Raw genomic sequence first — 12,377 nt, 5'->3', positions numbered from 1 at the left:
CTTGCTGGCTAGCTAGCTTGCTAGCTTGCTAGCTCGCTTGCTTGCTCGCTTTCTTGGCTTTGCTGGCTTGCTTATTGACATGAACTCACGTATTTTTTTTTTTTTTTAATGTAGTCATTATGACACGATTCCATGAGTCAGGATGCACTCTTTTCCTTGCCGGCTTGCTGGCTGGCTGGCTGGCTGGCTGGCTGGCTGGCTGGCTGGCTGGCTTTCCTCTTTTTCTTTTTTTTTTATATATTTTTTTAAATAATTTTTTTTCACGATGGATCACCGGGAGGCACAGGGACAGACTGACAAACTTTCGTGCTCCCGGGTCCGTCAGACCATGACCCGGGAGGGAGGGAGTGAGTGAGTGAGTGAGTGAGTGAGTACCCGTCCGTCCACCCGTGCCCGTGCTCCACCAACAAGATCTAGGCCCTCCCTGCTTTCTTCTTTGGTCCTGTCGGCGCTCGGGATGTACTGTTTGGCTGGCAGGCTGGCTTCTCTCTCTCTCTCTCTCTCTCTCTCTCTCTCTCTCTCTCTCTCTCTCTCCTATCTCTTTATTTTATTTTATTTTATTTATTTATTGAATCACCGTGGGAAAGGTTACAAAGCTTTCAGGTTTAGGTCTCAGTCATGCAAATATCAAACACATTTCGCTGTAACAATACTTATTTTTTACCATGAAGAATCCCAATAAAACCCCACCCCCACCCCTCCCAGTCCCTGTGGGGCAGATGAATTCTAGGTTAACACTCTATCTGCTTTGATTAGATTCATTGTTTCAATAAAAGATTCACCACTATGATTTAGAGTTTTTAATGTAGTCATTATGACACGATTCCATGAGTCAGGATGCACTCTTTTCCTTGCCGGCTTGCTGGCTGGCTGGCTGGCTGGCTGGCTGGCTGGCTGGCTGGCTTGCTGGCCGGCCGGCTGGCTTTCCTCTTTTTTTTTTTTTTTTTTTTTTTTTAAATTTTTTCGCGAAGGGACAAGCTGGAGGGACAGGGACAGACTGACAAATTTTCGTGCTCACGTGTCTGTCTTACCATGATCGGCGACATACCATCATCCAGTACCCATCCCTCCACCCGTGCCCATGCTCCACCGCCCCTATCCAGGCCCTGCTTCTCTATTTTGTTCTGTCGGTGTTCAGGGTGGACTCTGTCGCTCGCTTGCTTGCTTGTTTGTTGCTTGCTTGTTGGCTGGCTAGCTTGCTGGCTTGCTAGCTTGCTGGCTTGCTAGCTCGCTTGCTTGCTTGCTCGCTTTCTTAGCTTTGCTGGCTTGCTTATTGACATCAACTCACGTATTTTTTTTTTTTTTTAATGTAGTCATTATGACACGATTCCATGAGTCAGGATGCACTCTTTTCCTTGCCGGCTTGCTGGCTGGCTGGCTGGCTGGCTGGCCGGCCGGCTGGCTTTCCTCTTTTTCTTTTTTTTTTATATAATTTTTTTAAATAATTTTTTTTTTCACGATGGATCACCGGGAGGCACAGGGACAGACTGACAAACTTTCGTGCTCCCGGGTCCGTCAGACCATGACCCGGGAGGGAGTGAGTGCGTACCCGTCCGTCCAACCGTGCCCGTGCTCCACCAGCAACATCCAGGCCCTGCTTTGCCTCTTTGGTCCTGTGTGCGCTCGGGATGTACTCTTTGCCTGCCCGGCTGGCTTCTCTCTCTCTCTCTCTCTCTCTCTCTCTCTCTCTCTCTCTCTCTCTCTCTCTCTCTCTCCCTTCCCCTCCCTCCCTCCCTCCCTCCCTCCCTCCCTCCCTTAAACCTATTTTTTTAATAAATAGCTTTTTTATGTATATAATTCTCTATTTGGTCCTGTCGGTATCTCCTCAGGATGTACTCTTTTCCTTGCCGGCTTGCTGGCCGGCCGGCTGGCTTTCCTCTTTTTTTTTTTTTTATCATTTTTTTTTTAATAAATTTTTTTCACGATGGATCACCGGGGAGGCACAAGGACAGACCGACAAACTTTCGTGCTCCCGGGTTTGTCAGACCATGACCCCGGGAGTGAATGAGTGAGTGAGTGAGTGAGTGAGTGAGTGAGTGAGTGAGTACCCGTCCGTCCACCCGTGCCCGTGCTCCACCAACAAGATCTAGGCCCTCCCTGCTTTCTTCTTTGGTCCTGTCGGCGCTCGGGATGTACTGTTTGGCTGGCAGGCTGGCTCTCTCTCTCTCTCTCTCTCTCTCTCTCTCTCTCTCTCTCTCTCTCTCTCTCTCCTATCTCTTTATTTTATTTTATTTTATTTATTTATTGAATCACCGTGGGAAAGGTTACAAAGCTTTCAGGTTTAGGTCTCAGTCATGCAAATATCAAACACATTTCGCTGTAACAATACTTATTTTTTACCATGAAGAATCCCAATAAAACCCCACCCCCACCCCTCCCAGTCCCTGTGGGGCAGATGAATTCTAGGTTAACACTCTATCTGCTTTGATTAGATTCATTGTTTCAATAAAAGATTCACCACTATGATTTAGAGTTTACCCCCCCCCCCCCCGCCCCAATCAGACATGCATGCCGAAAAAGCATTGTGAAGTGATTTGCTTTCTACAGCTGGGTTCAAGAATTAAATGTTGGTTTTGGAGTTCTGCTATTTTACTTATTGACCCTGGAAGTATTTCTACTGAAAGTCAGATAGTTAAGAAATTGGTTTCTGTGCTCTGGAGTCGTGGCCGTGCTGGAGAGCCACTAGTGGGGGGGCAACTGGTGGCCTCGGTAGGGCGTGAAGGGCGGACCGAAACGCCCCCCCTCCCCATGTCTCTCCTATTTCTTTAATAAATCTTTTTTTTAATACAAAATTTTCTTTTTGGTCCTGTCGCTACCTCCTCAGGATGTACTCTTTTCCTTGCCGGCCGGCTGGCTTTCCTCTTTTTTTTTTTTTTTTTTTTTTTTTTTTTTTTTTTTTAATTTTTTCGCGAAGGGACAAGCTGGAGGGACAGGGACAGACTGACAAATTTTCGTGCTCACGTGTCTGTCTTACCATGATCGGCGACATACCATCATCCAGTACCCATCCCTCCACCCGTGCCCATGCTCCACCGCCCCTATCCAGGCCCTGCTTCTCTATTTTGTTCTGTCGGTGTTCAGGGTGGACTCTGTCGCTCGCTTGCTTGTTGCCTGCTTGTCGGCTAGCTTGCTAGCTTGCTTGCTTGCTAGCTTGCTTGCTTGCTTGCTTGCTTGCTTGCTTGCTTGCTTTTGCTTGCTTGCTTTTGCTTGCTTGTTTTTGCTTGCTTGCTTGCTTGCTTGCTTGCTTGTTTGCTTGCTTGCTGGTTTGCTTGCTTGCTTGCTTGCTTGCTTGCTTGCTTGCTTGCTTGCTTACTCGCTTGCTCGCTCTGCTGGCTTTGCTGGCTTTGCTGGCTTGCTTATTAACATGAACTCACATTTTTTTTTTTTAAATGTAGTCATTATTTTTTTGGACAAACCGGCAGGCTACCGAATGTCATCTGCCCACACCGCAGAGTCTGGCAAACTCCCCGTGGCGTACCCAAATATATGTCAAATACCAGTCACAAGGATGGGTCTCATTCCCCTAAGCCCGACACAGCCTTGAATATGGCACTTTTTAAAAAATCTCAGGCTGGGGCCTGCTCAAGGCAAGCGAGCTTGCTTGCTTGCTTGCTTGCTCGCTCGCTCGCTCGCTCTGCTGGCTTTGCTGGCTTGCTTATTGACATGAACTCACATTTTTTTTTTTAAATGTAGTCATTATTTTTTGGACAAACCGGCAGGCTACCGAATGTCATCTGCCCACACCACAGAGTCTGGCAAACTCCCCGTGGCGTACCCAAATATATGTCAAATACCAGTCACAAGGATGGGTCTCATTCCCCTAAGCCCGACACAGCCTTGAATATGGCACTTTTTAAAAAATCTCAGGCTGGGGCCTGCTCAAGGCAAGCGAGCTTGCTTGCTTGCTTGCTTGCTCGCTCGCTCGCTCGCTCGCTCGCTCGCTCGCTCGCTCTGCTGGCTTTGCTGGCTTGCTTATTGACATGAACTCACTTTTTTTTTTTTTAAATGTAGTCATTATTTTTTGGACAAACCGGCAGGCTACCGAATGTCATCTGCCCACACCGCAGAGTCTGGCAAACTCCCCGTGGCGTACCCAAATATATGCCAAATACCAGTCACAAGGATGGGTCTCATTCTCCTAAGCCCGACACAGCCTTGAATATGGAACTTTTTAAAAATCTCAGGCTGGGGCCTGCTCAAGGCAAGCGAGCTTGCTTGCCTGCTTGCTTTTCTTTCTTTCTTTCTTTCTTTCTTTCTTTCTTTCTTTCTTTCTTTCTTCATTGTCGATCGCAGTGCCTGCGATCAAGCTGAAGCCTCTCTTTTAAATCTATCTGAGATGCTTGCAGGACTTTCCTAGGAAACCCCCGCCCGAATTCTCTAGCCGGAGGGTGGCGGGGGGGGGGGGGCGCTTTTCGGGTGGGGGTGGCGGTGGGGGAGAGAAGGAGAACGAGAACGGACAGGAAGGAACGGACACGGCGGGGAGGGGAGGGGAGGGGAGGGGAGGGGAGGGGAAGGCGGCGGGAACCATCTCGGTGGGCGGTGGCCATGGTCGTGGCGGCCCCAGAGCTTCCCGGGAGTTGTGGTCCTTGAACCAGGGTTTTGGTTTCATTTTCCTTCAAAAAAATCAATCAATCAATCAATCACAAAGATCCGTGTGCTCAGAGGCCAGAGGGAACCTGACTCCAAGCCGGCGGGCCCGGTCGCCTCTTTTTGCATGACAATTGCCGCCCGCCCGGGGGGGCTCCGGGGCTCCGGGGCTCCGGGGCTCCCGGGCTCCCGCCGTTCCGCCCCGCCCCGCCCCGCCCCGCCCCGCCCCCCCCACGACCGTCCAGCCCGCCCAGAGGGTGAGGGCGGGGGAAGAGGAAGAGATGCCGCTCTCTGTCGGTATCTTCCTTGGAGATAAGATCTGCTAAGCGCTCTTGGGTGGGTGTAGGCTTTGGACAAGCACCTCAGAGGTGGGGTTGGAATGGGAGGTGGTAGGGTGGGTGACCTCTTTCAGCTTGTCGCTGGCGGGCGGGGGAGGGGAGCAGGAGAAAGGGGAGCAAGAGAAAGGGAAAACCGCGGCTCGGGAGAAAACTCCTCCCTCCTTCCTGGGCACTTCAAGAAACAGCCTTCGTGGAGGCCAAATCAATCCTCCTTGACTCTGCGGCCCTGGTTTTCTCGATGTAAAGACCCGCCCCCTCCGCCCCCTCCGCCCCCCCCACGCCTCCCCCTCCCCCGTGGGCTGATCAAGTGACACAAAGCCTGGGGAGAGGTGGGGCGGGGGGGGGGGTGCGAGGGCGGTGGTGGTGGTGGTGGTGGTGGTGGTGGTGGTGGTGGTGGTGGTGAAGGAGCTTTGGTGAAGATGCAGTAGCTTCAAAGTACTGTGAACAGAAAACACGTATCATTGATAAAATTCCCCGGGGGGGGGGGTGGGGGGGGGAAGGAAACCATGGCACTTTTTTTTTTTTAAATTTTATTGACTCACCTGTGAGATCTTTACAAGCTTTCATGTTTGGGGGACAGTCACACAATGATCAAACACCCATCCCTCCACCAGTGCACATTTCCCACCACCAATATCCCGGGCATTATAACCCCGCCTACACACACACACACACACACACACACACACACACACACACACAGAGGCACACACCCTCCCCCTGCCTCCCTGCCTCTGTGGCAGACACATATTCCCCATTCTCTCTCCCTCACCCTCTCCCTCTCCCTCTCCCCTCTTTTCGGGGTTTATGCTTTGCAATACAGACACTGAGAGGTCATCATGTTTGGCCCTTTTTCTACTTTCAGCACACATCTCCCATCCCGACCGGTTCCTCGAGCCATCATTTTCTTCGGGATCCAAGATCCTTCGTACCCAATAGGCCAAATACCAGTCATAAGGATGGGTCTCATTCTCCACCGCCCCTATCCAGGCCCTGCTTGCTCCTCTATTTGGTTCGGTCGGTGGTCAGGGTGGACTCTGTCGCTCGCTTGCTTGTTGCCTGCTTGCTTGTCGGCTGGCTTGCTTGCTTGCTTGCTTGCTTGCTTGCTTGCTCGCTTGCTTGCTTGCTTGCTTGCTTGCTTGCTCGCTTGCTTGCTTCCTTGCTTGCTTGCTTGCTTGCTGGCTTGCTCTGCTGGCTTGACTGGCTTGCTTATTGACATGAACTCACTTGTTTTTTTTTTTTTTAAATGTAGTCATTATTTTTTGTAGTCTCATTCTCCTAAGCCTGAAACAGCCTTGAATAGGGCACTGTTTCAAAATCTCAGGGTGGGGCCTGCTCCAGGCAAGCGACGAACAACAGGATGGTCGTGGTCGTGGTCGTATTCGTTATTTATTTAAATAAATACGTACTCTTTCTTGCTGAATGAGTGATTTCCATGACCCCTTGGAGTGCCAGGGACCGAACCTGGGTCCACAGCCACCCAAGGCCAGCCATACTCAGGCCAAGCAGCTCGCCTTTCCACGGACTGAGAAGTCTCCATACTGGCTCCACCAGGCTGAAACGGACATCATTCGGACCAGCAGCGAATTCTCCAAATCCCTTTCGTGTCCCTATTCCCTATTCACGGCCGTGAGGGAGGGAAGAGGGACACGAAAAGGATTTGGAGGGTTTGCGGGGATTTGGAGGCTGGAGCGCTAGCAAAGCGGCAGGGCGTTTCCCTGCCACTCAAGCCGCCGCAGCGGGGGGGGGGGGGGGGGGGGGGGGGGCCCGCCTGCCTTGCCGGCTTCAACTCCTCCGCCCCTCCCTCCAGGGCGAACGTGCCACCTCTTGACAGGCACCCCTGTCAAGAGAAACTTCCCTTCTCTCTTCCAGCTGCCTTCTCCCCTTGGCTCATGAGGCAGGCTTCCAGCTAGGGAGCAATCTTCTCGTGCCGGCCGGCCGTGTATCTGCTCTCCTTAGGTGCGAGCCTCATGGGATGTGGTTGGACCCTCCACCCACGAGTGCAGTCCCTTCTCCGGCTGTCCCTCTCTTTCTGACTCATTTCACTTAGCATGAGACGCGCTGCGCGTCTATCCACGGACTCGTACGTACTCTTTTTGCTGGCTGGCTCGCTTGCATGCTTGCTTGCTTCCTTCTTGGCTTTTGCTTGCTTGCTTGCTTGCTTGCTTGCTCGCTCGCTCGCTTACGGTTGCTTGTTTTTCTTTTTATACATACGTACACACGTACGTACGTACATATGTATGCGTGTATATTATATATATGTGTACATATATATGTTTTTTTTTTTTATAAACGTCTTGAATGAATCGCCGTGAAGTACAGGGACAAACGGACAAAACTTTCTTCCCTCCCCCCGTCCCTCCCCATCCCTCCGTCTTCCCTCCGTGTCCATCTCCAGAGATTCCAACCGGGGTCACGGGGTGCAAGCTGCCCATAGTTCACGTGTGGCACAGGTGCCTGACTTGACTCCCGTTCTATTTTTTTTTTTTCTGCCATCCGGACCCGGACCCCTCGGCTATGTCCCCAGCCTCACGTGTCCCTTAGGTTCGTGGTGTCACGGCTCCATCTCGAGGTCGTTTTAAAACGCATTAAGCCACGTGAAACACGCACTCGCGCACGCACCCACCCACCCACTCACTCACGCCCGCCCGCCCCCGCAACACCACCGCTTCACAGTGACCGCTTCGGGAAATGGTGAAGAGAAACGAGCGGGTGGTCGTGCGCTCTCTCGATGTGGGCGCCGCCGCCGCCGCCGCCGCCGCCGCCGCGCCACACTGCACAACGTCCTGCATTTAGCTTCGCGAGTGGCCACGACGAGGGTGTGCTCGTTCCCGAGGGTGCCCGTTCGCCCGAGAGGGCCACGGTGCCGGTTCCTTGGTGGAAATCTCCACGAAACTCCGCCGGGGCGAACCCGAACCGCTCCTTTCTGCGGACCCAGCTCCGATGATTTCCTAGAGCCGCTTCATGTCTCACGCCACCGCCACCGCCGCCGCATCTTCTTGTTGTCCCCAGGGAGGGAGCCGGGGAACAACGAACCGGAACGCTCTTTCTCTCTCTCTCTCTCTCTCTCTCTCTCTCTCTCTCTCTCTCTCTCTCTCTCGGGTTGCGTCGCCTATTCCTCCAAGGAGGTTGGCCCCTGACAGACGGACGGGTCCTCCCCGGTCTTTTCGTCAAGTTCATCGGGATTGGGTGGATCTTCTGAGCTCTGGGTGCCTTGTCCATCCAGTCCGCTGTGAACCCCAAACAGGCACGCAGAGGCCGAGAGGGAGACGGAGATGGACACGGACGCACGCACACAGACACAGAACAGGCAGGCGGGCCCGCGCGCTCAAACACACGCACTGAGTGGTGGGGGGTGGTTTTAGTTTTTGTGGGGGTGGGGGGGAATTGTCCTCCTCTCCATCCCCAACGGCCCTGCCTGTTTCTCGAGGGGAGGGAGGGGCGGTGGGATTTAGTTTCCCTCCACAGGAGTCGCGCGGGGCGGGGTGGCGATCGATCGCGCTGAGGTTGCTCGGGCGCCACCTGCCGTCCGCTTTTCTACGGCGCCGGAGCTCCTCTGGGCTGACGGGAGCGATTCGCTCGCACTGCCCGAGGCGGCGTTCCAGGATGTCGGCGTCCGAGTCGACTTCGGGCCCGCTGTCAAGGCGCCACCTCGCGAGGAGCGACGGTGGAGATTGGAACTGCAGGTTCTTGAGGGAGGCCGTGTTGCCTTCGCAGCCGGGTGCCGGCGCCGGGGCTGGCTGCCCGGGCGGGTCGACCAGCACCCCGGCGGCGGGTGGCGCCGTAGCTCCAGGGTCGGCAAGCGGCCCGGAGCGGGGCCGAGGGCCGGGCCGGGCCGGGCCGGGCCGGGCGCGGGGCGGTCCGGGCGCGCGGCCCGGCGCTCGGCCGGCGGGTGACGCGGAGCTAAGCCCCGGGGCCGGCAGCGGCCCGGAGCGGGGCCGAGGGCCGGGCCAGGCGCGGGGCGGCCCGGGCGCGCGGCCCGGCCCTCGGCCGGCGGGTGCCGCGGAGCTAAGCCCCGGGGTTGGCAGCGGCCCGGAGCGGGGCCGAGGGCCGGGCCGGGCCGGGCGCGGGGCGGCCCGGGCGCGTGGCCCGGTCCTCGGCCGGCGGGTGCCGCGGCGCTAAGCCCCGGGGCCGGCAGCGGCCCGGAGCGGGGCCGAGGGCCGGGCCGGGCGCGGGGCGGCCCGGGCGCGCGGCCCGGCGCTCGGCCGGCGGGTGCCGCGGAGCTAAGGCCCGTGGTCGGCAGCGGCCCGGAGCGGGGCCCGGCCCTCGGCCGGCGGGTGCCGCGGAGCTAAGCCCCGGGGCCGGCAGCGGCCCGGAGCGAGTTGGGTCTATGGCTGCCCGAGCCCGTGGACGCCCTTGCCCGTGGCCGTCCTTGTGCCCGCTTGAGCCCGTGTCGTGTAGCTCTAGGGTCCGCAGCAGTTCGGAGCGGGGTGGGGGATGGCGATCCCGCTGAGGTTGCTCGGGCGCCACCTGCCGTCCGCTTTTATATGGCGCCGGAGCTCCTCTGGGGTGACGGCAGCGTTTCGGTTTCACTGCCCGAGGCGGCGTTCCAGGATGTCGGCGTCCGAGTCGACATTGGTCCCGCTGTCGAGGCGCCAGCCCGCGAGGACCGGCGGTGGAGCTTGGAACTGCAGGCTCTTGAGGGAGGCTGTGTTGCCTTCGCCGGCGGGTGCCGGCGCCGGGCCTGGCTGCCGGGGCGGGTCGACCAGCACTCTGCCGGCGGGTGCCGCGTAGCTAGCTAGCTCCAGGGTCCTCGGCGGCTCGGGAGCGGGGCCGGTGGCCGGCGCGAGAGGGGGGCGGCCCGGGCGTGTGGCCCGACCCTTGGCCGGCGGGTGCCGCGTAGCCAGCTCCGGGGTCCTCAGCGGCTCGGAGAGGGGCCGATGGCCGGCCCGAGCGCGAGGCGGCCCGGGCGCGTGGCCCGTCCCTCGGCCGGCGGGTGCCGCGTAGCTAGCTCCAGGGTGCGCAGCGGCTCGGAGCGGGGCCGGTGGCCGGCGCGAGAGCGGGGCGGCCCGGGCGTGTGGCCCGACCTTTGGCCGGCGGGTGCCGCGTAGCCAGCTCCGGGGTCCTCAGCGGCTCGGAGAGGGGCCGATGGCCGGCCCGAGCACGGGGCGGCCCGGGCGCACAGGGCCCTGCGCCGGCTTGAGCCCGCGCCTCGTAGCTCCAGGGTCGGTCCGCAGCGTCTCGGAGCGGGGCCGATGGCCGGGCTGAACGCGTGCCGCCCTTGGCCGGTCAGCGGGCGGTGCATCGGTGCACGGTGACGGGGTCCGGCCGTGAGCCCGTGGGGGCGCCTGGTCCGCGGCCCCGAGAAGGAAGAGGACTTAGTTTTGTTTGATTTCCCGCCGCGGTGTTTCTGGGCTTCTGAATCTATCCCCTTAGCCTTCCCGAGCTGGCTTTGACCTCCGGGCCGCCGCCGCCGCCGCCGCCGCCGCCGCCGCCGCCGCCGCCGCCGCCGCCGCCGCCGCCGCCGCCGCCGCCGCCGCCGCCGCCGCCGTGGGGTCGTCGCGTGGCTTCGGGCGCAGCTTCGACCATGCCGAGTCACGGGGTCGACCAGTTGTCCCGTGGAGCTCCGGGACTCGGGGCGATGGGGCTCTCCTGGGTGCCAGTTGCCGGGTCCCTGTTCCAGAGGTGCGGCGGGAAGATGCAGATCGGTCCCGTTTCCGACATCGGTCCTTTTCCCGTGCGACGGGACCGGTTTGGACCGCGAGATGTGTGCTGACACGCTCTCTCTCGGTGGCTCTCTGCCGTGAGGATCGGGACCGTCGTTCCCCCGGGTGCGTGTGGGATGGTCGGGGCCTGTCTTGAGGACTTCCTCCCTGGCCTCCCGCCGCTCGAGCCGCCCGCCTGGGCCCTGTGCGCCGGCTCTCGCGTGCACCTGGGGGCAGTGTCCCAGCCGTGGCTGTCAACCTCCGGCCTAAGGCGCCCGAGTTCAGCCCGGCGTCCGCGGCCCCGATGTGAACGGACCTCCCCCAGTCCCGCGGGCCCCCGTGCCCGCTGCGTGTCAGGCAGTCTCGCTCTCGTTGGAGGGGGTTGTCCGGTCGGGGTCCGGAATCACGCCGAGGTCAGAAGGGTGGGCAAAGGCTGAAACGGGCCTCTCCCCTCTCCGGAGGGTTGCTGTCCTTTGCTCGCTCTCCTTCGGGGTCCGGTCCCCTCCTCGTCCGGGGGGACCGGTGGCCGCTCGCTTCTCGCATCCTTTCCTTGCTGATCGATGTGGTGCTGGTGTGCTCTCCCGGGCCGGGCCTAAGCCGCGCCAGACGAGGGACGGACATTCCACGTGAATGGGACCGCTCTTCTCGTTCTGCCAGCGGGCCTCTCGCTTCTCCCCCACCTCGCGGTGGGGCGGGGCGTTCAGGGGTGCGGACCCCGGCCCGATCCCGTTCTTGCCGCTCTCCTGCTTGGTGCACAGGGAGTGGGCTTTTCGGGGTCGTCTGACACGGTGGACAACCCTCGCTCTGTCGGGACCGTCCCAGGTTCCCGTTCTCTCGAGCCGGCCCCTCCCCGCGGCGGGGTGGGGCCGCCCGGCGGTGGCGCGCGCTGCCGTGCCTCAACCGGCCCTCGGTGGTGCCCCTGGAGCGCTCCAGGTCGTCCTGTCAGGTGCCTGAGGCCGAGCCGGTGGTGCCGTTTCCCCGTCACCTGGCTTCGCGGTCCTGCCCTCTTGGGGCTCTCCTCGTTCGGTGGTGTTCCCCTCTGGGGGTCGAGCCGGTCGTTGTTTGTCACACGGGAGTCGCCTTGCCGTTCGCCCCCTTGCGGCCCGCCGCTTGGGTCGTGGGCGGTTGGGCGGCCTCCGTTTCTCGGGCGCGTGCCCGCGTGCCTCGCATTAACTGGCTCTCGCGCACGCGGGCGCGTGAGCGGCGGCGGTGGGTTGTCGTTGTGCCGGGCTCTGGGAGACGAGGTGGCCCTCCCTTGGGGGCTCTCTCTCGCTCTGTCCGGGGTTTCCGCTCCTCTCCCGTTGCGGGGGCGGAAGCCGGTCACCCGCCGTGGTGGGCGGGGGCCGTCTGCCGGGTGCTGCGGAGGGGCGGCGGGCCCTCCCGCGGACCCAGCACACAACGGACCTGACCGCGGACGCTCACGCTTCTGGTCGGTCTTGCTTCGGCGGGGCTCGGCCACCGGACCACTACGGCAGACCCCCCCCCACTCGAGTCGGGGGAGCCCGGAGAAGCGGGGCAGCCGGCCTAGGTCGGGGGGCGGCGCCCCCTCGGCGGAGAATACTCCTTCTCTAGCGATCCGAGAGGGTGCCTTTGGGGTACCGGATCCCCCAGCTGCTGCCCCTCCTCTACCTGCGCTGTCAGCCACCGGTAGCAGAGCCTGCCCTTCCCCGCCGCCCTGTGGCGGGGAGAGGCTTCCGCCGTCATTCCCCCCAGACGTGGGGGGGTGCCGAGCGCCCTCGCTCTTTGCCTACCGCGGCCCGCGCCTCCCCCCGTCGGGGGAGGGTCCCGCCGGGCCGAGCCGGCGTCC

The sequence above is a fragment of the Sorex fumeus genome, unplaced genomic scaffold, assembly GCF_029834395.1.
Source record: "Sorex fumeus unplaced genomic scaffold, SorFum_2.1 ptg000394l, whole genome shotgun sequence".
Classification (NCBI taxonomy): domain Eukaryota; kingdom Metazoa; phylum Chordata; class Mammalia; order Eulipotyphla; family Soricidae; genus Sorex; species Sorex fumeus.
The sequence above is the reverse complement of the archived record's forward strand: the minus strand, read 5'-3'. Positions refer to the sequence as shown.